This window comes from Ctenocephalides felis, unplaced genomic scaffold (genome assembly GCF_003426905.1).
Source record: "Ctenocephalides felis isolate EL2017-DRISC unplaced genomic scaffold, ASM342690v1 CF-g0.4_SCAFFOLD_01886, whole genome shotgun sequence".
Taxonomy (NCBI): Eukaryota; Metazoa; Arthropoda; class Insecta; order Siphonaptera; family Pulicidae; genus Ctenocephalides; species Ctenocephalides felis.
The window spans coordinates 179,800,163-179,814,644 of NW_020538040.1; the positions used below are offsets into that span (position 1 = coordinate 179,800,163).

At 29.0% G+C, this 14,482-nt stretch overlaps 1 protein-coding gene across 1 annotated transcript in view; it reads left to right on the plus strand.

Moving 5' to 3' along the window:
* LOC113377593 (GATA-binding factor 2-like) overlaps nucleotides 1–14,482 on the plus strand; it is a 315,883-nt gene that overhangs the window by 15,587 nt on the left and 285,814 nt on the right. Inside the window, exon 2 of the mRNA XM_026617961.1 lies at nucleotides 10,534–10,617. The gene's annotated coding sequence lies outside the window, so the exon portion shown is untranslated. The remainder of the gene's footprint in view (nucleotides 1–10,533; nucleotides 10,618–14,482) is intronic.

Below are 14,482 nucleotides of genomic sequence, written 5' to 3' on the forward strand. Positions count from 1 at the left end.
AGTTTCCATTCCTCACAGCTTAATTAAATTCAAACAATTTAGAATATAATTAGTATATTCACATGACAAGACCATCCATCCATTCATCCATCAGTCATAAACGTCTGTGCCGTTTGTTTGCGCATTTCGTCTTGGTATGCGTATGAAAGGATTAAAACGGCTTATAAAGTTGAGTCGAAAGGAAGTTATTTATTAACGATGTCATTTTAGTTGACTTGCAGATTGCTCTGTAATGGTAATTTAATAATGTACTCATTGGCATTCGTCGTCTGGAATTCCGAGTTTGCATAAAATGTCATAAAACTTGCTAATCGGACGCATTACCGTACAATGCGCGCCGCTCGAAATGAACTTTTCGACTGTTTTTCAAGTTAAGCATCGTTAAAAGCCAAATGAATTTGTTAGATTTGGAACGAGATATGTGCTTGCATATTTGATCAAATGATTAGTTTATCAGTAGAAGTCACGGAAATATATTAATATCGACAATAATAATTTTTGCATATTTTTATGTTTCACGGTCTTCTGAACATTTTGGCATAACTTAGAAAAAATGGTAGTCTGTGTAGTTTGTATGTATGTATGTATGTATGTATGTATGTTGGATACTAGTTTTTGTCCACCATTTCGAGAGCACGGATCAACCAAATTGAATAATTCAATATATTAGATTTCTATTGATAGGAAGGCGTGCTGATTAGTTTTTAGTAAAGGCAGGTCCAGTCGTTTTGGAGATACGAAACAAAAAGTGCAATAAATTGCAACTCAGTTTTCGAGAGAAAGGAACATCCGATTAGAATGATCCAAAAAACAATTTTACATATATTGACGGAATGAAGAATTGATTGAACTTTTAAGTAGGCAGACCCAGCGATTTTGGAGATCCATCAGAATGCAAGACCATTTGGAGGTTAAAAATGATTATTAGACATATTCACATCAAATTATCAGATATTTTATAGAGATTTTAATAATTAGTACAAGTTTTATTTTTACTTCTTCGGGGTCCGTACCGAGGTTTAAAATTTTTAAAGTTCACTTCAACGTTTTTGAAGTTTTTGAAAAATATTTGATTTTTTTGAAAATTCTAAAATTTATTGCAAATGTTGAAATCCATTCAAGTCGGTTTTGATCCAAATGTCCTGGACAATTTCGACAGTTTGGATCAAAACCGACTTGAATGGGTTTCAACATTTGCAATAAATTTTAAAATTTTCGAAAAAATCTAATATTTAAAAAAAAATTCAAAAACGTTAAAATAAATTCAAAAATGGTCCAAAAAATTTAAAATTGTCAAAATACTTCAAGATTCTCAAAAAAAATCTTTCTTTTAAATTTGTAAGTTTTTAAATTGTGGTACAGGAAGTTCCAGTAATTTGCTTTAGGGAACGATGCCATGCACAACTAGTTATAAGTTTTATCTACTAAAAAAGACTCAAATTGAGTCTTGAAATGTATGGAAGTTAATTAAATAAAAATTTTAAACGTGATTTAATAAGTGCAATGCATTTTCTTCGCTATACAAAATAAAAAAATGAAAAGAGCAGGTTTTCCTTTGCAATTACTTTTATTTGGTATGAACCAGTTCACAATTTATTATTTGCAACAATCAGGATTAATTATTTCGCTCATTGTCATTATTGTTTATACGCTATGTTAAATTTAAATTATGAGAATTTTTTTAGAAAAATTTTGTATAAAATCTATTTGTCTTATTACTAATTTTATTTATTATTTTATACGAGTAAAGTACCAAAGACGTATCAGTAACTCTTATTCTGAACTGCTTAATTTTATCTTTTTAATACCATATATAGTAAAACATGTAGCCTAGAGTAGCTATTGCACTTACAACATTTTAAAAAAAAAATAAGCGTGACCTTCCAGAATGTTTGGTATCCGAGAATAGGATCATGATTTTTAATTTCCATATGATAAGTTATAGTGATGGTAAAAAACTTGAAAATCCATTTTCATGTATATCTTTACGGTTCAAGGCTTTCTGGACATTTGGCATACCTTGAAAAAATTGATGTATGTATGTGTGTGTGTGAAGTATGTATTTATGTATGTTTGGATACCATTTTTGTCAACGATTTCGAGAGCACGGATGAACCGATTTGAAGATTAAAAACATTCGATTCCTATTAATGGGGAGACGTGCTGATAAGGTTCTAGGCAAAGGCAGGTCCAGACGCTTAAAGGAAAAAAATGCAACAAATAACAATTCAGGTTTGGAGAGAGCGGAGAAATTTCCAATTGCTGGATACTGTTAAAAAATATTAATTTGTGAACAATACGTAACGTATTCCATTTATCGTTGACTTAATTAACACATAACTGAATTAGTGAAATCGTTGGTGCGTGATTTTCTATAAAACGGAATCGCAGTCATCGTCCAGCTCGGTCGCCGAATCAGCATAGCCTCGTGGCTGTGGTTGTGGCTGTGACTCCCGGCTTGGCCAGTATTAAATTACATCTGCGAATGCGATCTATGTGTTCGTTTTAACCCTTTATAATAAAACCCGCACATTTTCACAATGGAGTTCATTTCACCGCGCGATTCAAAAATATGAAAAGTGTAATTACATTTTGGTGGGACGTTATTATCGCTGCTGGTTATCTATTTGTAAAAATGTTTTAAAGCTTCGCTAATCTCTGTCATGTGTATTCGGGCGTGCATGCGCCACTCTTTGTGTGAGATTCAGGGGAAAACCGGGAGGTCGCATCAATTTTCTTTTACGGTACCTGAGAAATAATTGTTGGAAAAAATAATATGTAATTAAATTAAATTCATAAACTTAGTTATGCGCTCAAAATAATTCATTTAATTAGTGGTGACCCGAATAAGGCATTGCAACTTAAGAAATGTTCCAATGTTCTGTTCTAAAAACAATCATTAAGTTATTAAACAAGTTAATTAATCACAAGTTATTAAACAAATTAAAATTTAAAATTTCATGAAATTACATATTTTGGAACGTTATAACCACTCAAGATTAATTTTTTGAAATTTTATGAAATTACTTATTTTGAAACGTTGTAACCACTCAAAAGTATTTTTTCGAAATTTGAAGTGCTCAAATTTTTTTATAGCTATAGTAAGCTTTACCAAAAAAGAATAGGAATATATAATATTACACATAGTTGTATTTTGATATTGATATTTAAATTCATTTATCTCGTTTATCATTACTGCATATTCGTTTAAATCAAATTTCTCAAAAAAGTACCAAAGTTTTTCTCGTATAGTTAAAATGTTTACTTACAAGGAGAACCTCAAGTTTACTCATCTGGAATTTTGATGAAACTTTGCATTGTGAAAAAGTTGATATTCAAACAGTTGAAAGTGTTTCATATCAATAAGCCATCAATGTAAATCTAAAAGGTATTTTTAGAATTTTTCTTCATTGGTGCAAAAATTAAATAATTTGATTAATTAGTATTAAAAAAAAATAAACACAAACGTCATGTTTTCGCCATAAATGAGGATTGATTTCAGCGGTATCGAAATAATATTTTGTATTAATTTTAGCCAAATGAGTTTAAAAAAAATCTATAAAAATAAATATATAATATTATAATATTCAAAATGGTTTGCCTTGTACAATATTAGATAGTTTAATATACTGTTCTGAAAAAAAGCTTGATTTTAAATATTATTTTCAAGATATTAAGATTCCACAACGATATTAAAAAAAAAACATTGTAGAACTAAATAGTTATAGTATATGTTTGATACACAGTACTTATTACTACTTAATAAAATTAAAATAATTAAAAATTAATAATAATTATTTCAATTTTATAATTTAAATTTGAACAAAATATTGTAATTATGAAATTATGATATAAATTTTTTATATTAATTTTATTTTTTACATAAATATTTTCAAAAATTATTTAAATAAACTTACTGAGATTTTGATATTTATAGATGAATGTATAAAAAGTTTATTTTGCTCACTATTTGCAGTTCCATATATGATCGATGATTTTTAATTATTATTAATTCTGATTTATGTAATTAAAATATCATAAAGATTAAAATCATGCATCTTATCTTCTATCATATTATTCTAATAATTATTATGTATCATATTAAATTATAGGTATGTATGTATCAATAATAGATCTACGAGTATATTAATAATGATTGCAATACACTAAATTAGAGAAAATAAAATCTATCAATTATATGACGGTAGAAAAAAAATTAAATATTAATGATGAAATTCAATGTATGATAACCGCTTCTGATATTACTTTAAAAAAATTATATTAGGCAATGCGATCTGTAATTTATATTTGACAAACAATAAGAGTGAATTTGATCCAATTTTGAATAGACATTAATTTTTTAACTTCCCGTAGGGCAAGTTATAGTAATCGCAAAAAAATGGAAAATGAAAATTTTTATATATCTTTACGTTTCAAAACCTTCTGAACATTTTGGCATACCTTAGAAAATATGGATGTATGTGTGTGTGTGTGTGTGCGTGTATGTATGTGTGTGCGGATACAAATTTTCGTCGACGATTTCGGGAACACGGATGAAGCGATTTGAATAATTCAATAAACATTCGATTCGTACTGATAAGGGTTCCGTATCAGTGTTTATCAGTTAGACGGCGACGCGGCGCTTCGATATTTCGTCTCTATGCAGTTAAAGCAGTACAATTGCTTTGAAAAAAAGTTCAGAATTTCCAAAATATTTCAAAATAAATTTTTCTTTAAAAAGTGTTTTTTTTTCAAAAAAAAGTTTTTGTCAAAAATTTATAGTTTCTCAAAAACCTAATTATTTCAGAGTAAATTTTTTTTAAAAGTGTTAATCTTTTTTAAAAAAAAATAATTTTTTGCATGGGAAGTTCCAGCTATTTGCCTTAAGGCATGATGCCATGCGCCCCACTAGTTTTTTATTATAATCGTCCAATCCGCCCAAATTTCCTCTACGCCCCAATTCGCGGATGAATGTATAGCATTTTACAAATTTCGCATTATAAGTGTATTTGTCCATATATCAATATAATATAACGTCAAGTCCCGTATGTAATATATCAATTTTTCACGTTATTTTTAAAAATATATGATATATAATTATAATCGATTGGTTTTAACGCGGGCTCGTTGTGCTTTTACAGATATTTGCGGTGATATCGTTTTATTAAATAAATAGAGCAATGAAATTCATGCTTCGAGCATGCTATCATATATATACGTATATATATATATATATATATATATATATATATATTTAAATTAGATTCATTAAACTCTTTATAATCGATGCGAAATTAGTTTGCGAAAGATTATTGATAATGCTTTCTTGCTGGATTTAAATATTTATGAGAAGGATCGATCGAGATAATTTATTGATTTAAATGGAGCTATTTATTTCTCTGAGCACGATTTTTATGCTTGATATCATATTGGAATATTTAGTGTAATAATTATATTTAAATAGTACTTAATATTAAGTACATACAATTAATGGTACTGTAAAATGAAATGCAAATGTAGTTTGAATTATAAATAAATATAACTATATCAATATTGTAATATTGATTGATGAACAATATTGTTTTAAAATTTGACATTTGTATTTAATATAAAAATTTTAATTAATGATGGTATCTTTTTAATTGTTAAACTAAGAAGGTCTCATTGGAGTTCTTCTTAGACATCGCTTGCAATTATTGTCAATTTAGCTTATAGGAATTCTTATGTATTTCTGATTGCTGAATAAAACAGAGTTAAAAAAAATAAAAAAAAATGATGGTACTATTTTATAAATATTTATTTTTAGATCCCTACATTATATTAAGTTTTTTATCAAGTTGAGTTTTAGTATTTGGCACATATACTACATATTTTTTAATTTTAATAATTGATCATTTAAAAAAATATAATTTTTTTATTCAATTTTATTCTGCAATATGTAAAAATTATTACATTAACCAAAGAATGCTGACAAGTATATGTATGTGTAAGTGAGATTATGAAACGAAAATATCTCGGAATTTGAATTTTTATCAGGAGAGATTGGGTACGGTTGTGCCACTTTTTTTGTCAGACAAATTTTGTTAATTTACCAGTTATCTAGGAAAAATGTAAATTTTATGGTATTTTAAACATTTGTCTTCGTGGATATACTGAAATATTGTGAGCTGAGTTAAACTCCAACTTTATTCAGAAAATAAGAGTGTGAGAAATTTTTCGTTGCCATTTTACAGCGCAGTGCCCGAAATAAGCTTATTTTTAATTAGAAACATATTTTGATATGTATTTTCAAGTGTAAGTGGACATCGCTGCTGCCCGATGCCAGGTTGCCGCAGCGAGAGCTTGAACTCGCGACCCCGTCTATATGAGGAAGCTATTTAGATAATTAATTTAAATTAATTATTATTGTTAATTTTTAATTAATTAATTAAAATCTGTTAACAATGCACAAATCCATAAACTAGATATAGCAAGATTTTTTAACAAACTGTTACAAAACTGTTATTTTTTTGCTAATTTCAAAGAAATGGCTTGGCTGGTTGTCTTGCAAATCTAATCGCGGCTCCTCCCTATCGAGCTTATTGTAATGGCTTTTAAATTTGTAAAATCGGTTCAGCCGTTTTTGAGAAAACTTCGATGAAAGGTTTAATTTGAACAAACGCCAGAAAAAACTTAGGTAGTTTTGTCACAATTTGGTGTCAATTTAAAATTACTAATTACTTGAACTTTTCGTAGGGCTGTAATAAATGTATTGTGGCTATAACAGATCATAAAATCTATAGTAAAAAAAATTCATGAAAATCGTCGGATAAAATATTTAACAGTTAATTACAAGAAAACAGCCAGGCCGATCTTTACCAGAAACTAATCAGTACGATTCCGAACCAATATCTTTCCAACGGTTTTTGAATTTCTAAAATTGATTGAAAGTTGTAGGCGAAAAATTTTACACTCTTTACTAATTATGAAGAAACTGCTCGGCCGATCGTCGCGCCGAGTTTAATTCATAAACTTCTGGCAATTTGATTTTAACAAAATTATAAAACTTCTCGTAGGGCCGTAATATTTTAGTATGTTCTTTAAGATCAGGATATCTATCGACAAAAATTTTATATGAAAATCGTCGAAAACAATATTTACCACTTAATTACAAAAAAACAAAACCGATCTCTACCAAAAACTAATCAGTACAATTCCCAATCAATACCTTTCGAACGGTTTTTGAATTTTTAAAATTGATTGAAAGTTGTAGGCGAAAATTACACTTGTTACTAATTACGAAGAAACGGCTCGTCCGATCATCGCGCCGAGTTTAATAAACTTCTGGCAATTTGATTTAAGGAATAATACTGCTTATTTATAACTAGTTTTTGTTGGATTTTACACAAACGTATTTTACTTAATTTTTGAAATATTTCTGCATAAATTTATTTTTACATGAATATAAAACGTATATGTTATGTAAAAAATAGTATATTCTCATAATTCCTTTACCCCTATTTAGTACTTGAACGCGTGTAACTATTTTTTATCCCGCAATTATTTCGCTATCAATTTCAAAGCATCGTGTCAGCAATTAAAACGCGATAAAGGAAAAGTCACACGGCGCGTTGCATCGCCTCGACTTCTAATATTTCTCATGTCGTCCTCGGTGGTTGTTTACAGATTTGGCTAGTCGTTAGGTAATTGAATTGGTTTACAGTACAGTCATAGGACGATCATAGGACAACAATCGGAGGCAATGAGTGAGTGAATTGTCATCGGTCATATTGTAATTTGTAACCGAAACGAGCTCGGAAGGCGTATCGGATGGACGCTGTCACAACAGAATAGGCGATGGATCGACCGCGAAGCAATAAAATTATTTAGGACGCGCGCGAACCGACAATAAAATTATCGACGGGTTATTACGCAAATTGGACGACGACGATTGACTATCTACGAGACTCATCTTCCCACAGAGCCACAACAAGGCACGATAACAAGGGCAGATGGAAGCTGAAATTTTGATTTAAACGATGTGCAGTTTTAGAAAATAAGGATGTAATGGAGATTTCATTATACATTATCATTTTTTTAATTTATTTCTTATAACTAATCTGAACCTTGGGTTTCAATGAGGTTGTTTGCTGACGGGTACAGGGTTTTTAGAAATTCCCCCAGGGGAATTTCCTTACATAAATATATTGATTGTTAATTTATTAAATCTTGCGGCCACTTTCTTTTTAATCTTCTAATTGGTACTTGTTTTAGCTTCTTTGATGATATTTCGTACTTCTCTCCTTGATAACTTCCTGTACATATTTGATGTTTAGTTCTCGATGAATTGTTTCGTTGGAGACATGCCAGGGCGCGTTCACTATAGCTCGTAGTATTTTTGATACATTATCAATTTGCGAAATATTAGATTTGCAAAAAATTTCAATTTTATTAGTAGGCTGTAACGCTTTATATTTTTTGTGTTTATTTTTCTGAACAAAACCAAGAGAATATCCAACATCAAATCGGATCCTTTTTTTCCTTATTTCATAAACCATTAAAATTGCTGAATGTTAATTATAACGACAGATTGTAATTCACTAATGTAAAAAAAGAAAAACTAAGAGAAATATAAGCGGTTATGATAATACTACTCCTCAAGCTCTTTAGAAGCCAACCTAATGTTTGTCCTGTCTATTTAATTATATAAATGCGTAGGTAAGCGGTTAAAAGCGACGGGACTTGTTTCAGAGGTCCCTGGTTCGATACCCACTTCGAGCAGCCTGTAGTCAGACAGCAGTGACAACGATTTTCACTTGGAAATATAGATAGCAATATGTTTCCAAGTGAAAATAGTAGTAGTAATTCTAATAACAAAAATCATCAAATATGGATGGATTAACCATTGGGTTACCATCTAAAAATACGAAGTAAGAAGTTTCAGCCCAACGGCTCATAGGACGTAAGGTTCTGATTACTGTTAAAAATATAATAAGACAATGCATTTTACTGTTTTCTCCTATTTGATCCCAAAGTTCATCATACATAATATTGAGTTAATGCCAATTTTCAGTTCAACAAAATTTTGCATTGTTTCTGTGATTTTTCTATAATATTTGGAACTTTATTTAAAAAACTTTATCTATTGGATTTTCATTAGGCTAAGTATAATTAGAAATTATTATTTATTAAAAATAGAAATTCATACTCCCTATTTCTCTTTGGTTGCTTAAATAATATACTATCTGAAATCCCTTGATCTCGAGTTAATGCCATTTGTAGTTGCGATAAAATTTTTGCATATTATCGCTATAAAGAATTTTTTTAAATATAAAATTATTAAGAAATTAGTACTATTAGAATTTTAGATATTTTGATGATTGATCTATGTGCTACAGACATCTATTTAACATGTAAGACTTGTTTGTAACATCAACCATGGGCCAACTAATGGGCCTATTCTGCCGTAAAATAAATGTCAAGAAGAATCTTATCATAAGAGCATCTTTCTGAGCATCTTATTTGTGGTGATTTTTTTGTATTAGAAGTCGACCTAATGGTTGTCCTTTTTAATAGTCATGATATATTTTAACATATTGCTACAATGCTGAAAAGTTGTTTTTACTTACATTTTTTTAATTTTTTTTATAAATTACAATATGTCTATATAGAAAGACATTGAGTAATTTTTTTGACAAATAACATAGAATTTTAAAATGAAAACCCAGTGGTTCACCTTTTATTAATATACTAAATCATATCTTAATTAAATTTTGATATTAATTGCTTACAATTTGAATCATAATTTTCATCAATTTTTGGAAAGAAAATGATTACACTGTTGCTTGATATCCAATTGTGTGAAATGCGGATTTGAGCCGAGTCTTTTTGATTGCATGGCCATTATCATCTTAGATTTGAAAAAGATCAAAAATTTCTAGATTTACGCTTATTGTTAAGATGATATTTCTTACTAATAATATGAGTTGCTGTTAGGTGTGAGATACGGAGTATTAAATGTGAGAGTCAACAAAAGAAATTAATACATTTTGCTGAAGAAATACGTAGAAATTTAATAATAAATAATAAATAATAAATTTAATAATAAATTTAAATATTTAAATAATTTCATTATTCTGAATCTTAGTGCTTATAATTGTTTTCTTATAATCTTTATAACCTTAGTGCTTATAATTTTTTTGCGTAATTTAGTTATAATCAGAACAGGTTTTTGTTTAATAAGATGTTTAGCTAAATGTATAATTTATGTAGTGTTTCACTAGAATATTATATAAAAATATTCATGGCAGATGATTCTCCAATGCGGGTCAGTACTTTCTCAAAAATCTACTAGTTTCTTCTTCTGGATAGAACTTTTATTAAAATCCTGAAATCCTTTCTCAATTCCGAACTTCCGTAATCCAGAAATTATATTCATATATTTTAAAAATCAGCGCATTACTCCTATAGCAAAATGTATACAATATATAATCATAATATATAAGCACAATCATGTTTAGATACAATGTAAAACATTTGTTATCTTATTTACAGGTTTTCAAAAGCGAGAATGTTAAGCAAACAGCTGAAATTGTAAATGGTCATGATGCTGTAGAAACAAATCATGCTCACTATCAGGTATGTCGTTTAGTTTTTCTAATTACAATTACTAGAAATAGTAATTAAGTGATTACTTAATTACTAGAATATTTTTGATGAAGATACGCGCTGTAAAACATACTGTTGAAATTATCGTCGAAATTTAATAGATCGTTCATGGCGTAAATTGCAATCTATAATAAAAATATCGTTTGTTATATTTTCCTTGGTATTTATCTATCATTTACATTTGTTGTTGCAAGACCAAAGCTCTTACTACTAAGCCACAGCAATCTCCGATAAAATCATGACATGCAAAAAAAAAATAACAAAGGGGTTGAAATTTTGCGTAATACACAAGCATTTAGAGTACTTTAGTACAAGTCACCCTCGTCAAGTGCGCCAGATCAGCCAATATATCGCATTAGTCACAGAATATTAAGGTCATATCTGTCTGATTTATATTTAATCGGCCCGGCGAGCGCGTGTGGGAACATAGGTGACCCCCGGTATGGTAATTCGGGTAATTCTATTTAGTTCAATATTTTCTCTAAATTGATGTCGCGTATCAAATGAAAACTGCTTTTGCCGAGACTGAGAAATATTTATGATTTGGGAAATTGAATGAGAAAATAGATTTTAACTGTGTGGGTTGGTAAATGTTTTTGATTACAGTAATTAATATAATGAATTTATTATTAGTTTGTAATTATATTTGAGATATAACATACTTCATTTTAGAATTTAAGTCAATACTATAAGAATTAATTTCACTTTTGCTACGTCCTCTATGGACGACATCCGCATGACATGCATTGTGTACGAATTTTGCTTTATTTCACAATAAGTTAACCTATTAGTAATTCTAATTTTCATAGTAATTTTTAGTTCATTAGACAGGTTATTAGATAGGCCTTTTTTTTTTATTCTACTTTTGCTTAATTATTCAAAGAAAATTACTATACGTTTTGCTTTTTTGTCACTATAAATATAGAACTGTTTGGTAAACACTTATTTTATTTTATCACTAGTCAACATTGAACTTATAGTTTCATTATATTTTTTAGTGCTCAACTTGCCCCATACCTTTGCTTAACTTACCCACCTATGGAGTATATTAAGCATACTTGACTTTCTGCGTTTATATTCTAAATTTCACTTATTACAAAAAATACTATTGATAATTTTTAAAGCAATATACAAAAAATCCATCAAGCCGCATAACAATTTGTTAAGACAATGATAAACAATGATAAATTGAGGAGCTACATCCCTTTAAGTAAACATTTGCTCAACTAGCCCCGCCCTACCTTACGTAATTTTTAATTTTTAACATCTTTCTATTGATAATTATAAAAATATCTTAAATTATATTGTTGTCTTGAATTGAAAATGAAAATGTTTGCATATTTTTACATACCTAAAAAAATGATGCATGTGTGAGTATACGCGTATGTGTAGTAAGTATGTTTGGACACAATTATTTATCCACGATTTTGAGAACACGGATCAACCGATTTGAATGATTCAAAAATCAAAACATTTGATTTCCATTGATAGGGAAACGTGCTGGCGAAGGCAGGCCCAGCCGTGTCAAAATTTCGGAGCAAAAAAGCAAATAGAGCAATTAAGTTTTTAAGAGAAAGGATTGAATGGTTAATTTTTTGGAAAGCAGATCTGGCGGATTCAGAGATCGAGAAGAAAAAGTTAAAAAAAAATGATCATTAGACATATGCATATCAAATTATAAGATATTTTATAGAGATTTGAATGACAAGTACAAATTTTGTTTTCTTTTGTATGGTACCCGTACCAAGATTTATAGTGTGTTAGATTCACATAAATAGTTCAAAAAAATGTTCTTGATATTTCAACTAGTATGTAATAATTTTTCAAAAAATTCTAAGGTTTCAAAATAGCCAAATTTATTGAAAAAATTAAGTTTCAAAACATTATTGAAAAAGCCGATTTTTTCAAGAAATTTAAATTGTTCAAAATTTAAAAAAAATCTTTTTTTTCTATCTTGGGTTCAAAAGTTTTAGTTATAGCATTTTGTCTTAATGCCATGCACCACTAGTTATATTATTACAATATTTGACTTCAAAATCATGTTTAATTAAATCATTCCTATGATATTTGGTTTTCCAGAACCTTACCGTCCTCTAACAAAAAATTAAAAATAATTATATCGAGTATTTAACGTCTGAACGAGTCGGTATAATTAATTCTGCCATAAAATGTGAATGTGACTCTGGAGACCGTCGCCAATTTACGTAGAAATCGGAAAACCCTCCGTCAAACGAGTGAACTTAATGGTCCTGGCCGTATATAAATTAGTTTTAATTGGTGTGGCGTTATGTTTCTTTTTGAATTTATAATACTCGCACATTATGCGTGTGCCGTTGTAATAATATTCCACACACCGAATTAAGGTGCATGGCATAAAAAATATTCTATTTTATTATATTTTATTAACGTCAGCAATGCGAAAAGTTCGAGGAAGAATAAATATTGCTATGCATTTCTTAGTTTCACGTTCTATAATTTTTAAACAATTATTTCTAAATTTAACCCTCCGTCGTCGGCGTGGTCTGGCCAGACTTTTCGACTTCAATTAAAAAAAAAATACTTCTAGTAATCTTATCGACTTGAAATTTTATGACTTTTCCTAAAATTTCATTAGCTGTCGATCAATGAAAAAATCAGGACGAAAAATGTACAGAAGGATAATTATAAGAATATTAACTTTTTTATACTTTGAACGGTCGGAGTGGTCTATCTAGACCACCCATACATTTTGTATGAAATATACGCTTTTTGATATATGTAAACCAGTATTTTGTCTTCTTTCGGGTATTTTCTATTCTAACTGCATTTTATATATTTTTTGTTATGTGTTGTAACATGAATGTTAGTATTTTCACAACGAGAGTTCCTTGAAAACCTACCAAACTTATTGGTCATCGCAAACATTGAAAATCGGTTGAGTAACGCGCACATTATCAACAATTTTTCTACCCGTACTGCGTTAGAAATTTTTTTGTGTCAAACCTGTAGTGAAATTATATTTTCAACTTGAATTTTACAGTTCATTTCAAAAGCGACGCTCCTCATTTCGTTTTCATTTGAATTTCACATTCATTTCGAAGGAGCCGAAAAAAATAATATTGTTTTTTCATGATATGAAACAGAAAAATAAAAATAATAAAAAAGCAACGATTTTTTTATATTCTTTGATTTTTTTTATATAATATAATATTTATTTTTTTTATTATAAGCAAGCTCAACACATGCAAAAGACGGTAAAAAAAGAAAAGATCTAAGCTATAAATATTTACTACTAATAATCGTTAATATATAAGACAGCAAAAACTCATTTAACCCATATAATTGCATGTAAAATATTGGTGATCTAGCCAGACCACTCCGACCGTTCGAAGGTGAAAAAATATCCGACCGACGGAGGGTTAAATGAACTCACTATTTTTGATTATATAATATTATTTTATCCATTAATTAAGATTTTTAGATCAGAGATTCTATTCCATCGTTTCCGTTTAGCAATATTTAAAAGACTGTGAGTAAAAGGAATAAAGTGAACCGAGTAAACTAACATTGTCAGCTGATCGGAATGTCCGATTGCGTCGCACATATAATATGAAACTAAAAACCAAAGAAAAACCAAAAACTACAAAAGGATAATAATGGAATAAAAATAAAAAAGTATGACAACTAATGGAAAAGCGCAAACAATGAACAAACAGGAGATGCTGCGATTGCGTTATCGTCAGGCGCTCTGCTCTCTCTCCGCCAGATTCATTCGCGGAAACGCAGTGTCGTTGATTTTAAACGAAAATTATAAAATCAGTTAAATTTTGTATTTTTAAATCAAAATTAAAATGGT